Below are 22,367 nucleotides of genomic sequence, written 5' to 3'. Positions count from 1 at the left end.
CTTATGTTTGGAACAATTATGCGTGTTCTTTGCTCTGAACATATGATGTTCATTTTTGAGAGCCCCCTTTCCACTTCTGTTGAACTCCTGACAATATCTCTAGCTTTTCTTATACTGTCAGGAATTTGTACTTGTCTGGATTTTTCAGCACATTTTCCCAAAAATCTCTGTAGTCATTCAAATTAATTTTGTAATTAAAAATGCTGCCAAATGCAACCAATGCTTCCTCTGCTTCAGCCCATGAAACAACTACATCTTCAATTTTCTAGTAATCTGGCTCCAAATATGTGATAAAGTGTAACTTGTTTACATCTGGCAATAGGCTACTTGTTCTTAGATGGTCGCAATCCATCAGCCTTTTCTTCAAATTGGTGATGATGCTTGACAGAAGCTTGTCATGAGGAAGGGCAACAAATCATTGATTTGGAGCTAAATTGATGTTTTTGAAGGCTTGTGTTTTTAGCACTTCCACAAGTTCTGTTTCATATCTGTCCTTTCTCTGTCTAAGCACTTCAAAAGCATTGATTGTTTGCAATACTAACTTTTCGGCCATGATAATATTTGTCTCTCTCCCCTGTAGGACATTTGACAAAAGAGAAATCTCATTTAGGATATCGATCATGAGGGCCAAATCCTTCAAAAAATTTAGATTTCCAAAACGGGAAGCCATGCCTGGGAATCTTTCATTGCCCTGAAAAAAATGATGTAGCACTGGATAAGCACACCACACAGCTATGGTTGCCCTTAAACTACAGGCAGCCCATCTTGGTCCCAAAACTCTGCCAATCTTCACAATTTCTATGCCCAATTGTTCAGAGATTTGGAAGAGGTCATTCTGGCTCTTGCAGGATTTCTGGAAAGTGGTGTGTATTTTATCAAGGAAGATCTTGAAGTGGTTGATCTGCTTCACTTCTCTTATTGCATCATCCAGCACAAGTTGCAGGCGGTGGTTCAAGCAGTGCCAGATGACAATGTTTGGGAAGTCTTGAGCTATTCTGGCGCTGACTCCAGATTTTCTTCCAAGCATAATGTTGGCACCATCGGAGCAGAAAGCAATTAAATTCTTCTGTAGATATTTGGTGGTAAATCCAAGTTTATGCAAGCTTCCCAATGATGCAGAATATATGGTCTCCGCATCTTGTTTCTGTAATTCCAGAAGCTCAACAAAGACGGGTGCTGGGCATTCTGGATCCTCAACTCTAACAAAAACTATCAGCACTGCTTTCATTGAAAGTGTTGTGGCTTCATCGATTATTAGGCACACCTTTTGATTATTTGCAATAATCCTGGAAAACACGGTGGTCTTGATTTCGTTCGCAATGACTTCAACTATTTTCATTGCAGATCTCCGTGAATGCAAGCCAACTCCCACATCCACGCCAACCATATTTAGCAAATTTACCTGTGCTTTGATGTCTGAGAATGGATTACATCTTTGCACCAGATCGTAAACAGTAGAAAATATTGTGCAAGTACTGGATAAATATTTTTCTGAGCGATGCTTGTTGTGTATCCTTGGTTTTCCCTGCTGGCACAACCTAGAAATGTTTCCACTTTCTAGAAACATGAATACCTTTCTCTAACGTGAATATGGGTTTTGCACAGTACTCACAACCCACCTTCTTGTCGGATACTGCCAGTCCATCATACTTGTCCTTGAAGTGTTTGTATTGCTGCAAATTCCAGCAGTCAGAAAGTTGTGGAACTTCAGTGGAGTCGATGGACTTGCTGCTTTCTCTGACCTCAAGTGGTCATGCTGGTGGCACTTGTGGTGCTTGTGCTGGTGGTGCTGGTGGTGCTGGTGGTGCTGGTGGTGCTGGTGGTGCTGGTGGTGCTGGTGGTGCTGGTGGTGCTGGTGCTGGTGACTGTTGTTGGTCAGTTGATTCTTCAACTCTTTTTTGGAGAAGAAAGCAGTCACACTCTGTTGCCTCTTCTTCATTATGCTAAGTAATACTAACTGCCTGCCAAAGAAATAAAACAATATTTGACTCAATTGTGGTTGTAAGCTGAGGGCTACAGATAACAGAAGGGACCTCTGCTTTCAACCAACAATGTACAGCCTTTTTAGGAAGGATGAAAAACAGGAAAGATATAAACAAACAGGAAAGATGTAGTCTTTCATCCAAGAAGATAGTTCAAGAATGAATGACATATTCCCAGAGCAATACAGATTTCCTTTTTCTGAAATGTAATTCTCATTCCAAAAAACAGGAATATATGAATAAGGTTCAGTACTTAGGTCGGGCCAAGTAGCTTTGCAGAAGTTAGTGGTTAGAAGCAATGGTAAAGCAAGATATGGAATTAAAACCAGAAATATTTTGTTGGCTATTTGAAAGGGAGTACTATATATATATATATATATATATATATATATATATATATATATATATATATATATATATATATATATATATATATATATATATATATATATATATATATATATATATATATATATATATATATATATATATATATATATATATATATATATATATATATATATATATATATATATATATATATATATATATATATATATAATTTTACACATGTTAGCAGCTGCTGGAATTGTGTTTGCCCAACAGTGGAAAAACAGAGATATGAAAATGAATAAATATTACAATGTGCAGGAATAAATAAATTGACAATTAAAATCAAGAAGGCTTTGAATACTTTTTCATGTGGGATTTGTTTTAGCAATTGCTAACTAACGGAAACAGAAATTAGAAATCCAAAAGTATGAAAGAAAACACTAATAATGTAAGGAAAGGTCCCTAAAATGTATAAGGAAATATTACTAGATCATTATTAATGCATAGATAACTGCGGGACATTACACACCCACACCCACACAAACTATGACAGTGCCAGAAAAACATTAAAAAATAAGAATCCCCCCCCCCAAAAAAAAAGACTGCAAATGAAACCAGTTTTTCCCCCCTAACCCTAAGGACAGGAAAGACAAAGTCACTGGAATAAAAACCATCAAGGCATTGTGGGAAATTATAAAGGACAGTGCCAGGAAGCTCACAGAACCAGCAACCACCTCTGAATTACCTAAACAATGAGGATGAAACACACTAAATCTGGCAAAGCTACCTTGCACCAATAGCAATAGCAATAGCAGTTAGACTTATATACCATTTCATAGGGCTTTCAGCCCTCTCTAAGCAGTTGACAGAGTCAGCATATCGCCCCCACAATCTGGGTCCTCATTTTACCCACCTCGGAAGGATGGAAGGCTGAATCAACCTTGAGCCAATGAGATTTGAGCTGCCGAACTGCAGATAGCAGTCAGCTGAAGTGGCCTGCAGTACTACACTCTACCCGCTGCGCTACCTGGTCTGCCCATAGAAAAGCAGCCACTTTGAGACACATAAACCTGGTCTGAACACTTAAAAGCAACATATTGCATCACAAAGAAAACATTTGCAAAAAGGAATAACATTTCTTATAGTAAATATATTTTATAAACAATTAAAAAATAAAAATTGCCTAAAAATAATTTAAAAAGATATTCTATAAATAAAAAAATCCTTAAAAACCATTGTTAAATATTACACCAGCAATAATTTATACTGTAACCATTTTAAGGTATTGTACCAGCAATAGAATACTGTAACCATTATTCCACCAGCAATAATTTATACTGTAACCATTTAAGGGTACAGCAGTAATTTATACTGTAACCATTTCAAAATATTCCACACACAATAATTTAAAATGAAACCATTAAGAATATTCCATACACAATAAATTACAATAAAACGATTTAAAACAATTCTATGCACAATACATTTTAAAGTATTGAGTATAGAATTTTTAAAAATGGTTTGTTTTAATTTATTTTGGATAAAATCTTTTTTAAAATAGTCTAAGACAATTTTAAAAAAAGATTCCACACACAATAAATTGAAGTAAACCATTTTAAAATATTCTATACTCAATACTTTTAAGTAAAACTATTTAAAAAAATTCTATGCAAAAAAATTGAAATATTATTTTAAAATACATTAAAAAAATAAAAGAAAAAAAAAAAACAGGTCACTTACCAGCAGGCAGAATCAGCAGCTCTCCGAGGTGATGGATCTGATGCGATGGATGGATGACGCAGGGAGCAGGCAGGCAGCGAGGCAGTAGGACAGTTAAGACTGGACTGGAGGGACAAGGGTTGTCACTAAGCACGCTGCCTGGCAGGCTTAGCCAGCCAGGTGAGGCTGGAAAGGGGGGGCGGGGGGCTTTTGGCTGCGTGACATACGCCAGACTGCAGCTTTCACGAGGGAAGGCCTGAACTTAGGCCTTCCCTCACAAAAGCTAGGCTGCCACTGCCGCCCCGCCCACCTGCTTTTGGCCACGTGGTATACACTAGCCCGCGGCTTTCACTAGGGAAGGCCTGAACTTAGGCCTTCCCTTGCAAAAGCTAGCCCTCTGCCACCGGCCACCCGCTTGGTGTACGCCCTCATGAAGGCTAGGCCGCCGCCCACCCTCTTTCATGAAAGCCATGAAAGCTAGCTCACCACCGCCACCGCCCACCCGCTTTTGGCTGCATGGTGTAGGCCAGCCCACAGCTTTCACTAGGGAAGGCCAGAAGACCTTCCCTCATGAAAACTAGGCTGCCACCGCCGCTGCCCACCCGCTTTCGCAAAAGCCGCAAAAGCTAGCCCGCTGCCACCACCCACCCACTTTTGGCCACTTGGCATACGCCAGCCCATGGGTTTCGCTCGTGAAAGCTAGGCCGCCACCGCCGCCACCCTCACCTGCTTTCGGCCATGCGGTGCACGCCAGCTCACAGCTTTCGTGAGCTGATGTAAGCTAGCCTCCTGAGTCCCGCCACCCCCCCTCATGCTTAGTTGCTTACCAGAGGGAAACAGCAAGCTTCTGGAAGGCAAAGGGAAACAAAACAAAATGAAGGGAGGACCTGGTCAGCAAGCGTGATGCGACAGCTGTTCGGGAACAAAAGACTCTTTTCAAAAGAGAAAGACTCCAAAAGAGAAAGACTCTTTTCAAAAGAGGAATGTTGGCCATTAGCACCACACTTTTAAATGGGTTGCCTCCAGCCCGCTCAGTGATTAACTGGATTCCAGCCAATCAGTGAGTGTCAGGCTGGGCTAGCCTAGTTTAGTGCAGACGGGTGGGGGAGTGAGTGAGCTGCAATGGGACGGCAAGGGTGATCAAGCGATAGGGCCGGGGCAGGCATTCAGGAAGTTACTTCCGGGTCCACTGGTCGAACTTCCTCTCACTGGATCGGTGAAATTCACCAACCGGTTCACCCAATCCGGTGCGAACCGGCAGAAACCCACCACTGTCTGCTACTTATCTCAGTAAGGAGAACTAACAAGCATCCTTATTCCAACAACAACCATTCAAATGCATCAATGGGAAATGTAACTTTTCTTGTCTGCATGGTAATCATTGACATTTACAGTAATTTTTTCCCCATTCTTCTTAACTGGAAACATTTGAACATTTCCCTGAGATCGATAATGTAGAGCAGCTCATGTACTAATGAGATGGTTTCAAGGCTGACCAGCCTATCCTGAGTCACTGAGCAGCACACATATTTTTATTTACTTCAGGTTGGAGAAGCTACATTCAACCAAGGTCTTTCCTTCTCTAAATGTCATAGCTCATGTGGAGTTTCCCCCTTTTCATGCTTCTTCAAAATGTCATAAAAAATTTTGTACAGAGCAGTTTCAACTCAGCCTTAATGTAAAGGCTCAATAAAATATATTTAACTCTGTTAAGACATTTGATAGGGTTGGGGATGATAAAGGGTCACTCAGCATTTTCAAAGTAATTCCTTTGCAATTCATACAAGGTTTACCTGCCACAATTCTGCCTAATTTGTTTTTTACTTTTCTAGTCTGAAGGCTTAAATTTCTTGATTGATGCTCAAGATGATATATTTCTACATCAATGTCCCACCTGTTCTAAATTTATCATTTCCCCTCTAATGTTGAGGGGGGGAAAACCCTCATCACACCCCCATTTCAGTTGATGATACTAGATTGCTGAACATTTAATGGTAATGTAGCACTGCAGGCTGTATATTAATGCAGCTGGAATTGATATGCAACTTGAGTAAATGTATTTAAAAGAACAGGCAGACTTGTGAAGAAGGCATTATGATTAGCAAATGACGTACAAAGACCTTAAACCCAGAGCATGCTGACATCTTCAAGGAGCAAGTAATTTAATCTCTACAGGGGCTATCGATCCCTTTTGACAACCAGCAGCGATATGCAGATCAATGTTAATGTTATTAGTCTGTTTGGTATTGCTGACAGAATGGAAGGCTGCAGATTTATGAGAGAGAAGTACTTTCTTAAGAGATCAAGTGGATTATGTGCCACATTGGCTTTAAAAGGAAACAAAATGTGCTATTTTTCACCATGCAGTAAAATCTTTTTGGTACCTGATTTTTTTTTTTAAACCCATCATGGACATTCACATGCTTAATGGAACACAAAGGTTGATTCTTTTTTTTGTTCCCTAAAAGTACAACTCTAATTAGAGTTAGAGACTAGGTGGTACAGTGGTTAAATGCAGCACTGCAGGCTACTTCAGCTGACTGCAGTTCAGCAGTTCGGCTGTTCAAATCCCACCAGGCTCAAGGTTGACTCAGCCTTCCATCCTTCCGAGGTGGGTAAAATGAGGACCCGGATTGTTGTTGGGGGCAATATGCTGACTCTGTAAACCGCTTAGAGAGGGCTGAAAGCCCTATGAAGCGGTATATAAGTCTAACTATTGCTATTGCTACTATTGCTAATTAAAAGGAAAGAGTCATAGCTCCCGATCATCTGCTTTGGGTTCACTTAAACAATGATAGACAGTCCTTGAGTCACAAGCGTATAGTCCCACTTAAAAAAAATACCGACCAATTCCATCCAAATATTTTAACAATAGAAACAATTTTTTAAAACATATATATGGTCTACTACAGCACAGCTTTATACTTTAAAATCATTTCCCTTCAAGCCCCAAATACAGAAAACACTTGTTATAGGGTTATATCATGCTCTTTGGTGGCCACAGTCATAACATTTTATAAAAAACAGTTGTCCATCCTGGATTTAAAATATTACTTTTCCTTCCATCTATAAAAAAATCCATACATCTTTTCAAGGTACAATGTGCATCATAAGTGACTTTTTATTTTTATTTTTTAGAGTTCACTAACAAATTTTGTTATGATATATTGGGCTAGAATGAAACTTGGTAGTTTGTGGTATGGCCTATTATTGAATCAAACCATCATATAAGTCATAATATGGTTGATCTGTCTAGGCACAGCATGTTAAGGAAGCCGGCAACTTAACCCAGGTTTAGTATGTAGTTTTAATTCATTCAAATTTTTGCAGTTAGAAATGGCAATTTATAACTAGGTGTCTGTAAATGAAGAAAGAAAAATGTTTAACATCCTGCTTTAAAAAAAAAGAAAGGAAATGAATAGGGTCCCTTAAAGACTCTACTGTGTTGTTCAGCAGCTTCACATTTTCAGGTAGAAAGCACCGATGAGGAAGAAGGCCAGACTTTCCACTTACCTAAAATCTACAGTGACAAGCAAACAGAGACTGATTGCCCTGTATATTGTCATCTAGGGAAAATGGTAACATTTTTAGTGCTGTAGTCTTTGGACTTTGGCAAATGCCCAACATAATTACCATTCCCTGGAGCTACACCTAAATATGTTAAATTTGTTCCTGTCTCTCCTTTGTATCTAACTGCTGATAGAAACTGTAATATCAGATGAAGTCAGTAGATTGCTAATTGCTTTCCCATAGCCCTAAGCTTATACAAGCACATGTCCTCTGTTATGACTTGGTCTAGGTTACTGATTCTTCTGAGGTGAGAGAGGTTGAAAAAGGAACTTTTCATGCTCTGGCTATTTTATTGTATTATACCAGACCTTATTTCTCCCATCTAAATTCAAATCTGCAAGAACCTATTTATTATTTGTATCCTACCTCTAGCCAAGTCTCTGGGTGGCTTACAGCAATAATAAAAACATAATCATCATGATCCATTAAAACAACAATAAGGAAAATCCAATAAAACATGCAATAAAATTAACAATTTAAACGACTTTAAAATCAATACTAAAAATGACCTGAGAGAGGAAAAACTGCATTCTAAAAGTTCAGTGAAAAAGTCTTAGGAACTTCCTGAAGATTAGTAGTGTGGGATCATTCTGAACCTCATAAGACCTGAACTCTCTCTCATATCTAATCCCCTCATTTCCAAACCACCCAGAATCAGACAGGATGGGCAGATTCTAATAGAAAAAATGTCTCGCTTGTAACAATGTCGAAGGTCTTAAAGGTTTTATGGGGGCATAACCTCAGAAATCTAGCAATATCCCTAATCTAACAGTAAGACAAATAGATGTTGCTCTCATCCATCAGCAAGTAGACTTTGCATTCTCCCAACTGTAGAATGAAGGTTGCCTTTAAAACATCCCCAAGGAGAGTGCATTGCAGTAATCCAACCTTCAGGTAATGGGTGCATGAGTAACTGTTTTGGATATTCTACTTTGAAAAGGGCAGTAACTGCAAGTGGTATGCCAGTCAAAGGGGAAACAGTCTCCCTAGATACAATCTCCATCTACTGTTCAAGCAGGCATGAATCCATTAGAGAAACCTCGAGTTACATAATTGTTCCTTCAGGAATAGTATGACTCTCTCAAGAGTTATTTTTTGGAGCCAACATGGAGCTAGGATTGAGTTTCAATCCCAACCTCATAGCTTCCAAATGCGAGATGACATTAACTGCCATAGTATGATTAGCCTGGAAGGCACATTTATATCTTGATATCATAAATGTATTATATATCACTCCAAAACCATAGGTTCTCCCAGTAGGTTCCTACAAAATAAAACAAATGGGAGGGAGAGAGCTAGACTCTGTAGCATACACAAAGGTTATAACCGCTCATTTATCAACCCAGAAATGGGTACAAGAAAAGAATGGAATTGCTGCCTCGAAAAAAAATGGGACCACTGTAGAACAGTCCTGCTAATCCAAACTCTCATGTTTGATCCATAAGATTTATGATATCAAAAAACAACTGAGAGGACTAATAAAATCAGAAGTGCTGTCCTGTCTTTATTTAGGTCCTGACTGAGGTCATCCACAAGAGTGACACATGCAGTTTTTGTTATGAAACTCAAATGATAGTGATCCAGATATTCTACTTCATACAGGATTTACTGCTATCAATAGCTCATCATCTTCCACAAAAGCTTTCCTAAAAAGACTGTCCAACATAGTTGAATTGCAAGATATTTTTAGAGCTGAAGCAATACATTCCCGCAGTTGGTTACCTTTGTTCAGATTTTTAAATGTGGTGAATGACATAGTATTGTTGTTGTTAGCTGCGAAGTCATGTCCGACTCAATGTGACCCCATGGACAATGTTCCTCCAGGCCCTCCTGTCCTCTAACATCCTCTGGAGTCCATTTAAGCTCATGCCTACTGCTTTGGCGACTTCACCCAGCCACCTCATTCTCTGTCATCCCCTTCTTCTTTTGCCCTCAGTCTTTCTTAGCATTAAGCTCTTCTCCAGTGAGTCCTTCCTTCTCATTTGGTGGCCAAAGTATTTGAATCTCATCTTCAGGATCTGGCTTCTAAAGAGCAGTCAGGGTTGATCTCCTCTAGGACTCACCAGTTTGATTGCCTTGCAGTCCAAGAGACTTGCAGGAGTCTTCTCCAGCATCATAGTTCGACGGCCTCAGCTTTCCCTGAGGCAATTGAGGATGACATAGCTCCTTCAAATAGATCCATGTGCTGATCCAGATTATCTACCTAAATTTTGAATCTCTTCTATTTCTCCTTAGTTATAGATGAAGATTCAGAAAAAAGTGAGGTGACCAGGATTTCATACACACAAAAATATCTTGCATCTATGAGCCTATAACATCAAGCATTCCTTGCAGTGATTACAAATGCAGTGATTTATGCTTCTTGCTGCTTCTCTTGCAAAAAGACCTGGAATAAGTCTTCTGTGTGAGCTTGGCTATACTTTTCCCTCAGTATGTTTGACTATTTTGTCTCCAAGGATAGTGATGACAAATACTCATGAATTAGTGTTGCTTAAGTTTCTTCATGTCAAGCTTCTTTTTCTGCTCTTTTGGTCTGCTGCCACTATTAAATTATTTTTTGGGGTTCACAAATACCTCAAGAAAACATACTTGGGTGGAACATCAAACAGCTACAGCATGGTGCAGATACTTGGAGTCTGGAAGTACCTTTTCCTACTTAAACTTTAAAGAAGGCAGTATCAAGAAGAACAAGAAGTCACATTGCTATAAAACATCTTATCTTTTAACAGGAGATTCTCTGTTTTCTAAACGGTGACTAAAGTAAACACCTAGCAATGATTCAATCCCTCTTCCTTCTCTTCTTGTTCTGGAACAGCAGAAGTAAATTAATGTCTCATCAGATAGATGCTGTCAGTTTGTCATGCCCAGTGGAGCACCCAATCATTTATGAAGATCCTGAAGGTACTGTTGTGGTTCTGATTGCTTCAGAGGAAATCCCATTTCACCTGAACAGCCAGAGTTTCTCAACAAAACCATCTATTTGGCTTAGGATTTGGGTTCCCAGGAGACCAGGCAGATGTTGCAGTGGCTTCTTTACTGAAATTAACACCATCCTTTTCTGTTTAAAATAGTTATATTTTAAATTGTGACTATTTTAATTTATTTATTTTGTTGTTTAATTAAGTGATGTATGCTGCCTAGAGTCACTATCATATGAGATAGACAGCTGTACAAATATGATTAATGTCTCCAAAACTTATTGTTCCCATTCACACCAATGCTTGATGCAACAAGGTTTTTACTTTCTGTTTTTTCACAGAAGGTGAAGAGGTCACACAGGAAGTCCTAGAATCTGGGTTGTCTGTTCTAGTTCTCTTCTGTTCTGTTCTTAACTGCTGCACCTTATGGACTCTCGGAATAGTCCTATTCAATCAGGAGAAATAAATGTACTGTGTTTAATACAAACTGAAAAACTATTTAAGGCAATCCAAAGGATTTGGATGTACCCCGTAAAGCTTTTGGCTTTATTCCTTTTGAACAGCAGTTGTCTTGGCATGCCATATCAGAAACTGCATTAAAAAATCTTAATTTAAAAGTGTTCGACTGTGTGACAAGTAGACTTCTGTTTAAGAAATATCAACATCTAATTTCTTTCAAAAAATTCTTATGTTTAGATATAAAATAAAACTTTGTTGATACATATGCCTTTTTTTTACTCAGCCAAGTCTTATATTTGCAGTCAATTATGGTTCCAAGATCTTTTTCACAAGTATTACCAAGTCAAGAATCCTGCATCCCTTAACTACCTATCAGATTTTTATGTCTTAAGTGAAGAAATTCACAGTTGTTTCTAACCCATTTATAATTAGTTTCATCCCATATCTATATTGAGATAAACTTTCACCTTTTCATTTAAGTAATAGTAAAAATATTTAAGAGTAGGGGACCAAGAAATAAATTTTTCAGCATAGCTCTTGACACACATTTTTCCAGTTTTGGTAAGTGTCCACTGATGAGCTTTTTTTTAGCACACTTTCAAGCTATCTCTCCCTTGAGGAATTAATAACCAGGTTCAAATTATCTTATTCTGGACACATTATACAAAGACTAATTCTCTGGAAAACTTCAGAATGTTGGGAAAACATTAAAGAAAAAGAACAGGATAACCAGAACAAGGCAGATGAACTTAGTTACAGTAGAGAGGAGTACAAGCTGAAGGACCAGATCAGGGATAAATCCTCCTGGAGAAAATCTATTTATGTGTCACTAAGAGTCAACACTGAAGTGACGGCACATAATCAATCAGTCACTCAATCAGGATTTCAGTCTTCCAATCCTCACTAATTAAGAGAAATCTGAAGTTACTGAAAAGTCCAATAGAGCCATTAGTGAACATCTGGTCACATAATTTTTGTCCATTAGCCAAGCAACTAACATTGCTGCAGACTGTTCAGTAACATCTGGAGAGGCACAGGTTATCTTCTTTCTCTGGTTCAAGATTTGTTTGTTAGTTAATACTCTGACTTTAAAAAAAAACCTGCTAATATATTTTAAGACATCAGATTGCTCTAAAGATTCCATGTGGCATTTTCAATATTGACCTCCACAGGATTTCTGGGAGGGTGCAAGGCAGGTCAGATTGATGTTAGCAGAGACACCTTAACCTTTTTCTAATATAGTGTGTTATGCAGGTCCCAAAGAGATGATACTTGTGTTACAATGCTATTTTTGTCATTCTTATGGAAATAGCAATTTTCTGTTGATTCATTTGTTCAGCTTGATTCTAAACTTGCTTCTCTGTCCATGATTCATTTGGCTTGCTCATATCATAACCCTTCACTTAATATGCTGTCAGCTAAAGCAGGCAATAAAATCTCCAAATAGCAATAGCAATAGCAAGTTAGACTTATATACCGCTTCATAGGGCTTTCAGCCCTCTCTAAGCGGTTTACAGATTCAGCATATTGCCCCCAACAACAATCCGGGTCCTCATTTTACCTACCTCGGAAGGATGGAAGGCTGAGTCAACCTTGAGCCTGGTGAGATTTGAACAGCCGAACTGCTGAACTGCAGTCAGCTGAAGTAGCCTGCAGTGCTGCATTTAACCACTGCACCACCTTGGCTCTTGCAAGGCAAACCCAAGCTGTTGAGACCAAGAATAAAACATTCAGAATGAATACAGTTTAATCTGATTCTGAAAAAGTGCTTCAGAGCATGTATGAGACTATGGTATCTACTGTCCGCTCATTAAAGCAGCTACAACTTTTTTCAGGACCATGCAGCTGCTATAGGGAACCTTCTAATATATTTGCATGATCCTGATGCAGCTCCATTAATGACTTAGAAACAGTTACATGGTTTGAAGAAAAGTCCAAAGATTTACAAATACCTTCACAAGGTGTGAAAGGCAGATCTTTATAAAATACTAGATAACCACAAATTATTAAATTAAAAGACATCACTCTCCTCACCTACTGAAAAGGGTTTAAGACATGGCTCTGCAGCCTTGTGTGGGGAGCTCAAAGGAGCAGGAAGTTGTGGGGTTGGTTGTGTCATGACAACCCTCTCTTTGATTTTGTCAATTACTTTTTAACCAGGTTTAATTATTCTTACCTCCTTAATTTTTTAAAAATGCTAACATTTTAATATACTGTTTTTACATTTTGAAGTTTTATTCTACCACTCAGAATCCCTCTTGAAGGGAGATGGGTGGTTCAGAAATGGGAAAAAAATAAAGAAATTACCCCTGACCCACTAGGTCATCATTTCAATGATAGTCCTTACCTAAATAGAGAACAGAAAGATCACAGGAAAGCAAAACAAACAAACAAACAAACAAACAAACAAACAAACCGTAGAGTGGGAGCTTTGTCGTCCTTCTGGCTTCCTTATTGGCAAGATCACATCTTACGTGGCTAAGGCTCTCCCACTTGGGCACCTTCCCTCACTTGTTGTTCACTTGCCACTCACACATCCTTGCATATCCTCTGTGATCTTCACCACCCCTATTGTGCATGCCTTGCTCCTTCCTCTCACCAGCAGAAGCGACATAGTTCCTGTTGGCCTTGGACCTGCAACTTCCTATCAGCATCCCCACTGACATTGCTTCTGAGAAGCTGCAAAGAGCAGCTTTAGTTTAGAGTTCCTGCTGACTTGCTTACTGATTTGTGAGAAGCTTTCAGGGAACATTGTATGAAGATCACATTTCTGTGACTGATCGCAAGAGTACAGTGGCATTGAAGTGGCCAGAACTTTGCCAAAGATCAAACCTATGGGAATGATGCATTCTTGATTTTGGAAGCATTTTGTCAATTAACCCACCTGATGTACTTTGGTTCAAAAATAGTTGTCCTATGATGAATCATTTCACTCAATTGAAAGCTACAAGCAGACCAGTGGTGGGTTCCGCATCCTGGTGCAACCGGTATGGTGCAACAGAGCCCAGAGTCCTCCACATGAATGCGTGTAGTGTGCACACACATGTGTGCAGTGCGTGCATGCATCCTACCCTACAGTGATGCCTCCATGATGCTCCAGCTGCTCGGTGGAGCATCACACATACACTGTATGCATGCGCGGAAATGCCAAAGAGTTTAAAGACAGGGTCCTCCAGAGCACCATACTGAAATGGTACTCAGTGCTCTGGGCAGGCACTGGTACACCTGTACCGGGGCGTACCGCCTGTAACCCACCACTGAAGCAGACACAAAAGGCTTTGTGGTATAAAAATCCTAAATGCAATAAAATATGCGAAGATCCATTAATTCGTGTATCAATTCACATTATCATAAAACTCTGAAATCATACTATGCATGTTGTGTCATGCAAATTAGGGAAACTTAATTAGGACAATCACCTGATGTCACCTTCACCTGATGTGGCCTCCCTATCACAAGACCTATTCACCACACAAAGCTTTTATAAACTACACTGAAGATGTTACCTAGATTGGAAACCCAACCCACAAGCTCGGAAAATAAACCTCCACCCTCAAATTATGTTAAGTCTATCAATTACTATTAGGCATAATAGCAATAATACTAAAACTTATATACCACTTCACGGTACTTACAGCCCTCTCTAAGAGCCAGCCTATTGCCCCCAACAATCTGCGTCCTCATTTTACCCATTTTGGAAGGATGGAAGGCTGAGTCACCCTTCAGCTGGTGAGTCTTGAACTGCTGGCAACTGGCAGTACTATATTATAACCACTGCACCACCACGGCTCTTAATCATGATAGAGTATTTAGGTTCTCTGATAATGGAAAAATACAACTGCACTTTTTCAAGGTTTATGGGTTTCTTAGAGATGTTTAAAATTGGGAGAAACTGAATGCTGAACTAGCAAGGTTTTTAGCTGCACACCTCATGGCTTTTCTTATGTTTACTTTCAAACAAATGTAAGAAATCTAGAAAAAAACAGATTGGCATTTTCATGCAGCTTTTTTCAAGAAGATCAAACTATCCGAGGTGGCACAGTGGTTAGCCGAGGTGGCGCAGTGGTTAGGGTGCAGTACTGCAGGCCACTTCAGCTGACTGTTATCTGCAGTTTCAGCGGTTCAAATCTCACCAGCTCAAGGTCGACTCAGCCTTCCATCCTTCCGAGGTGGGTGAAATGAGAACCCAAACTGTGGGGGCAATTTGCTGACTCAATTTGCTAAAAAACATCTGTAAACCGCTTAGAGAGGGCTGAAAGCCCTATGAAGCGGTATATAAGTCTAATAAATAAATAAATAAATAAATAATTAAATAATTAAACAAACAAACAAACAAACAAACAAACAAATAAATATCAGGTTCTATTATAAGGTTGGTCAGGCATCAAGTTATCTTTAAGGTTGTGAATTAGTATCCCTATAGTTATTTCTGTTGCTTTTCCCATGCAAAAGCGCTATTAGTCTGCCTCCATAGCATCAGTCTGATGGACAATGTATACAGATAATGTTTTTAAAGATCCCGTTCACACATGCAACTCTTCTTGTCTTAGTTTTTAGCAAGGAAGGTTAACAGTTGTAAAAAATGAAGGTAAAATACAGACAATGAGAATAAAGCATGCTAAGAATAACAACATGCAGAAGTAGAGAAATATCTTAAAGTGTGTGGTGGGGCAGTGCATTAAGAGCTAGAATTTTTCAGGATAAGAGGAAATGTAAACAACCAATTGCCACTTAACACTGAGTGTGAAAAAAGTAAAGCAAGATTTCCATTAAGTCACAGAAAGCATGGGAAGAGTGCATACCAAGCTGAACCTCTTGAGGATATGCATTGGTGTCAAGACACTTCTTGAAGTGTCTTTATTTCTGCGTGCAATAAATATTCCTCACTAGCCATGCCTCGTTGAATGTCTAGGAAGCTTCAGTCAAGCTTAAACCAAACCAGAGGAGGAAGTTCTACATGACTCAGACTCAGTTATAAACTAAAATTCTTCCCTCACAATAAACCCATGAAGAATCTCAAGGCATTCCCAATTTCATGCCTTCTGTAATGAGGAACACATATTAGGCTACTTAACTTATTTCAGATTATCATTGCACACTTCCTGAATTATTTTATAAAGTAAGAATAAGCATTAAGACTGGCTCAAAGTAGGGTGATTTTTTTTTAACCTTTGATGTTTTATTTAATATTATGACTGAATCCCTTGGTTCGCATGTAAACGAAATCTACACCAATGAAAGATAAAAAGAATAAGACAGGAATACATATGGATGGTGCTGCTTGGGACAATTGTCTGAGATCTTGTTTGAGATTCATACAGAGTCATTGGTCTCAGGTAATCATGTATAAAACCAAACAAATCAAAACCCAAACCAAACTTCTGGTCTTGGATCTTCGTTAGAATAATATTGTGTTTGTTGAGCAGTTGAACAGATACAACATGTTAAACCTGAGATTTTTTGCATCTAAAGCAAGGGCTTACATATTTTCAATAGCAAGAGTATACAAGCTGAAATGGAGAGAGAGGGGAGGGAAGGAGGAAGGGAGAGAGAGAGAAGGAGGGAGGGATGGAGGAAGGGAGAGAGGAGTGTTGAACTCACTCAATGCTTTATGTGCATTTTTAAGTGTATGGGGGTTTTATGTAAACTCAATCCTATAAATTGAAGATCTAAGCCATTTTTGTATAAAACGATCATGATAAATGATCTTATTTTGCAACTGAAGCCAAACAGAAAATGCTTTAAGATGCATAAAATGTATGCTGTCCCAATGAGCTACAGTTTGTGTCATAACACTGACCTAATTTTCAGGATTGGTATAAAGATAACAAAAGCCATGGAAACCGAACAAAGAATAACGAAAAAGAAAAAAAAAACGTTAAAAGAAGATTTTAGCTCAGCCTCACTTAGTTAGCTATAGCTGACTTCGAAAACCAAATTCTAGTTATTAAATGTTAGATCAATGTTCTCCCTGTTAATTAGGCAGACAATGTCCTTGACTATGTGCTCAAGTATGGAGAGAAAATGCTTTCTTAATCCATAAATTCGATGAAGTATGTGCCTTTATTTTTATCTTGTTTGTGTGATCCTCCAAACACATTCAGTGAATATAGAAACTATCCCCTGGTACATAGAAAACTTGTGAATATGAAGACCTGTGGAAATTTTCAGTATTTAAGCAATTATTGAGCTTCTTTGCAGCAATGTGTTCATACCAAGAACAGTTGGTATTTCATTCTTTTCAAGAAAGGAAAACAGCTCAAAGCAACGAAAAAGTTTTTTTTTTTTATTGGATTCAACTATACGAGCAAAATGAAAGGAAGATTGTAAGGAAAACAAGTTGCTGTGTTTGTAGCTTCCAGATGCATGAATGTCCTGCAGCCTTGCTAATAATTTATTTGACCGCTTTATAAGTAACTTTTCCTGTACTAGAGAAAACTAGCAAACTGTGGCCCTCTGGGTAATTTTGATAGGAAGATGAATCCTTATATAGTTTGCAATCCTCAGAATCTCTCCAGCCGTGTATATTTTCTCCAGACTTCAAACATGTTCCCATTTCCTGTCATTTTTTTTCCAACCACTGAAATGTCCTTGAGCTGTTCCTTTTGCTTTCTCCTGATATTGCTTCTTCCATGTATTTGTGTTTGTTTTAATTGCTTTATTTCCATTGAAATGGGGTTTATAACATTACAAAGAGCTCGAAATTCAGCTTGTCAGAATTGTTTTTCCTTCTCTTTCTCTTCTTTTCTTTATCAAGTTATTCTGCCCATGATCCATAGGCTTGCTTATATATTGAGCAAATAGATTCAGTATAATTGTTGCCTGAGGGTGCCCAACGGATTGCACTATTATAACCCACCTGATTTGTATTCTGACTGTCCTAAAATAAAGGAAATAGCAGTGTCAGAGGAGATTTCTGGTCCTGGTGGGTTTATATTTGCCTGAATGCAGAAGACAGCAACTGGGAAAAAAACCACTCACAGCACAAGATGCACAACAAACTTACCTAACCGACAGTTTACATAGCAAGAAAAGTTCTGGTCAAGCTCCTTTAACTTTTTTGATTCAAATTCTCTTCAAGGACCAATGAAACTGTAGGAAAAGGATGATGGAATGTTTGTAAAATCTCAGATGTCCAATTTCAATGCCACAGGGAGAACATGAATAAAATTCTGAATCATATGCATACTTTTTACTGTCTATGTGACAACCAAAATTTGGAGAATTTGCAATTTTTAAAATGCATTTGATGAGGCCAACAGAGTTCAACATGGGGATATGAGCCAAAAAGATTATTCAGGACTGAATACAGATATTGGTCTACAAATGTGTGTTAATTTTACATATTTTGATTAGATGAATTAGAAAACAGGTGATAAAGGCTAAAGTTTTCAAGATATTTCACAATAAAGATGAATGCACAGGAGAGTATATTTGCCTACAAGGGAGGGGGATGTCTAATGATCATGATGCCTTGTAACGTCTTGACCAAGTATGGTAGAACAATTAAATTGGTACCACATGGAAGTGTAAATTTATCTTCACTTTGAGAACAGCAAGGCAGATGGCTATGGAAAACATGTGGAAACTTTGCTTAGGTCCCACAAAGTACTTGGTACAAACATGTCACTGGAAATTCACTTCTTACACTCACACTTAGACTATTTCACTTTGAACTGTGAGGTGGGGAGTAATGAGTATGGGGAGAGATTTCACCAGGATATCACAGGCACAGAGAAAAGATACCAAGGGAAATGCAGTCTGTCCATGATTGCAAATTATTGTTACAATATCCCCATGGATGAGTCAACTACAATTCACAAGAGAAAAGCCAAAAAAGCACAGTTTAGATACCAAATAAAGATGGAACCTTGCCGTTCAGTATGATGTTAGAGCTTGTCAGTTTTTCATGCAAAAAGCATGAAAATGTTTCATGAAAAGCCAATAAATGAATGGAAAGTTATGTTATTAGTATCAATAAAAAGATAAATTTATAATGATTGGTGTGGCACCATTCTCATTCCTATTGTATAAAAGTTATGTAGCATAATCGCACATTCCCCTCGTAATTTTGAATTATTTTGATGCAATTTTGACCTGAAACTATATCTTGGAAACTGGAGCCAATTAATACTCAGGACTTAATTTTCCTTTTTTAGTGACCTGATTCTGGTAAAATTAAGCGACTTTCATTTCCAAGGCTTTCTCCTTGTAGACAGGGATGGGATTCTACCGGTTCGTACCGGTTCAGGCGACAGCTAACTCTGACTTTCAGCTGAGCCCGCCTTTGTGCTATACTTACCTATATTCCCTTTTCTGAAGCCCGGCTGATATGTGCAGCAGAGTGATTGCTGTGCCTCAGCTGTTTTGCACCGGGACTACAGTAGAAGGTAAGTTTTCAAATGCACTGCATTTGCATGCGTGCAGAAAGCGTGCACTCAATGAACCGGTTGTTACACGGGTTGAATCCAATCACTGTTTTTAGACCAGTATAGTTTACCACACAGTAACAAAGTTCCATGAAATGTAACTATCTGCTAATCGTCTCTCAATAAATAAGTTATTTCAGGACTTCCAGATGGGCGTGGTCTGAGAGGAGTCTGTTGTTTTTAACAGCTCCGGATCCTTGGCTGCGTTAAGCTGTCTAAACAGTATCCATCAACTGTTTGACAGTTTGATTACCTCTTCTCCGGGCATAGGAGGACGCGAGTAAGCTATGTTTGGGCAGTGCTCCATTTAATCCCCCCAGAACATAAATCTGGGGGTGGAAAGACGGAGCCGCCCAATAACATAGTAAATTCTCCGCATCAAGGACTTCTTCTGCCTTTTTTGCAGAATGAAGGCATACGTCCACCCTCAGCTCAAGGATTGATTTATTACTGATTACAACACGGGCATAACTGATACTGGAGAACTTCTAATTGTATGTATTAAGTCTTTAACTCCATTTTTTAAAGAATTCCTTCTAACAAACTACTTGCTAGAAATACACAGAAAATGGCACCAAACAGCTTTGGAGGGGGGGTCAGGCTCTGATGCCACAGACTACGGACCTCAGAACATTCAAAGATCATTAAATCAGCAGTGATTTATTACTAAATTAAATAGTAATTGCTGGACAAGCGGCTTTCCTGGATTTAGTAATTGGGTGGAGAAGATTAAATGTGGAATGGCTTCTAAACAGCATAAGATTAATGCCTTGAAGAGCGCTGGGAATTCACCTGCCCCCGGAACTAAATTACAGTCACTACTTCCCCCCCCCCAACCTCCTCCTACCCCTGTAGGGGAGCCTTTGACCAGAGAAATACTGCAAAAAGATCTAAGTGTTGCCTTAGCTGAGGCCTTAAAAAATCATGCAGCTGCGATGGAAATTAAAATAAAGGAAGAGATATCTGCTGCCCATAAGGAATTGTCAGAAGAGCTTATGAATTCAGTCTAGACTCAGAACCAACAAATTAGGGAGGATATTTTGGAGACTTTTAAGTGCCTATGTGGTTATGTTTCTGGAATCGAAGATAAATTGGAAGATCTTAATGATTCCAATATTAATCTGGTAACGAAAATGGATGTGGTTCAACAAAAGGTTGGTGATGCAGAAAATGAAATTATAATGCTGCAGTACAGATAGATGGAATTTGCCTTAAGAATAAGATACCCCTCAGTTATTTTTGTTAGGTATAATTACTGATTGTACAGTTATAGAGACTAACTTGATTTTGCATTTAATAACTGCAGCAAGACTGCTGGTGGTGCAATACTGGAAGAAGGAAGATTTGCCTACTATTCAAGAATGGACATTAAAAGTAACAAACTTAGCAGAGATGGCTAAAATATCAGCATATCTCAAGGACCATTCCAATGAGAGATATAAATTGGAGTGGAGAAGATGGATTGACTATACTCAAAATAAATATGGGACTAAGAAATTCCAGATAGCTTATGACTGAAGAAACAAGGAATGACATAATCTGTTTAGAGCTAGCCTAGCAAAGAGGAGTTAAAGCTCAAATGAAAGAGGATATTAACTTTTTAAAAAAGTTTATTTTAGAATATTTTTGTTAAAGATTTATACCCTGTATTGGTTCTGGGAAGTTGGGGGGGGGGAGGTTGGGGGGTGGGGTTTGGGTGGGGAGGGTAGGGGGAGGGAAGTAAACATTTGTAAAAGTTTTTTTTCAAAATTTTCAATAAAAAATAAATAAATAAGTTATTCCAGATCATAATGTAAGCAGAAAAAAACTTATTAAAATATAACACAATTCTTGATTTCGTTCTATGCTTGTGATAAACCCAATGTGTAGGTACATGTTTTTATTAGAGTGGAATTTAAACAGATGTTACACATGTTGGTAAAACACAGTTAATGTAGACCAGAGTTCTAGATAATCTTTGTTGAAGTCACTGACTGGTATTACAGAGCATTGATAAAACCACACAATCTGCACCTTTAATGCTTTCATGAAGACAGAGACCTCAAGGTTGAAAGGTCTGAGCAGAGATGCTAGTAATCAAACCAACCATCTCCTCTGTCTTTCTTCTTTGTGGAAAATGGCTACTTCAAGGACAAATTGCAAAGTCACCTTACCCAGAGGTGGATGTTTGGAGACTGTTCTCCAAATATTCCAGTCAATTGTTCTGGTTTTTCACCTTGACAATTCTGATTTTGGAAAACAAAACCTGAAATATGGAGCAAAAAATGTATAATTTACCAAATAAGTAATCTTTGGGCTATTTTCCAAGGGATGGAGAGGGAGAGGGGGGAATTGGGAGAGAGAGACAGAGACAGAGAGACAGACGGGGAGAGAGGAAGGGAGGGAGGGATGGAGGGGGAGAGAGAGAAAGAGTGAATATACAGGTTAATTAGTTTTCTTCTTTCTCAAAAACCTCTATTGAGAGTATCATCTTGCTGAAATTCTGCCCAACTGACTTTAATAATCAGTAGCCTCATTTTTAAAGAGTGGGAATAAAAGCAGAGTTGTGAAAAATCCAAACAAAAATACATGCTAGATAAAATGATTTCATATGTTCAGTCTTTTGAGGGCATAATCATTAAATAGACTTGTTAAGCTTGCAGCAAAGGACATTCTCCTGAATTCTCTCTCTCTCTCTCTCTCTCTCTCTCTGTGTGTGTGTGTGTGTGCATATGTTTGTGAGTCTAAACATGACCTTTAAAACTTTGTTTTTTTTAGTGTAGCTACTTGCAGGTTGCAACTTTTACAGTACATATTGACTGTGGCCCTTATGGTATATATTTGTTACAGAAAAGTCAACCAATTAAAAAACATATTCTGTTTCTCATTTTAGATTGCTATCAGAAATAGATTAAAATTCATGCTCAGAATAGTGTTGTTTACAAAAAAAAAGTAAGATATATTCTTTCTTCTTACCC

General features: G+C 38.4%; 1 pseudogene; it reads right to left on the bottom strand.

Moving 5' to 3' along the window:
- Positions 1-415: 415 nt before the first annotated feature.
- LOC148045154 (E3 SUMO-protein ligase KIAA1586 pseudogene) lies at positions 416-1,567 on the bottom strand (annotated as a pseudogene).
- Positions 1,568-22,367: the final 20,800 nt, after the last annotated feature.

Source organism: Thamnophis sirtalis, unplaced genomic scaffold (assembly GCF_051295495.1).
Source record: "Thamnophis sirtalis isolate CommonGarterSnake01/CBP01778 unplaced genomic scaffold, rThaSir2_p1.2 scaffold_6, whole genome shotgun sequence".
NCBI classification, from domain to species: Eukaryota; Metazoa; Chordata; class Lepidosauria; order Squamata; family Natricidae; genus Thamnophis; species Thamnophis sirtalis.
The sequence above is the reverse complement of the archived record's forward strand: the minus strand, read 5'-3'. Positions and strand labels throughout refer to the sequence as shown.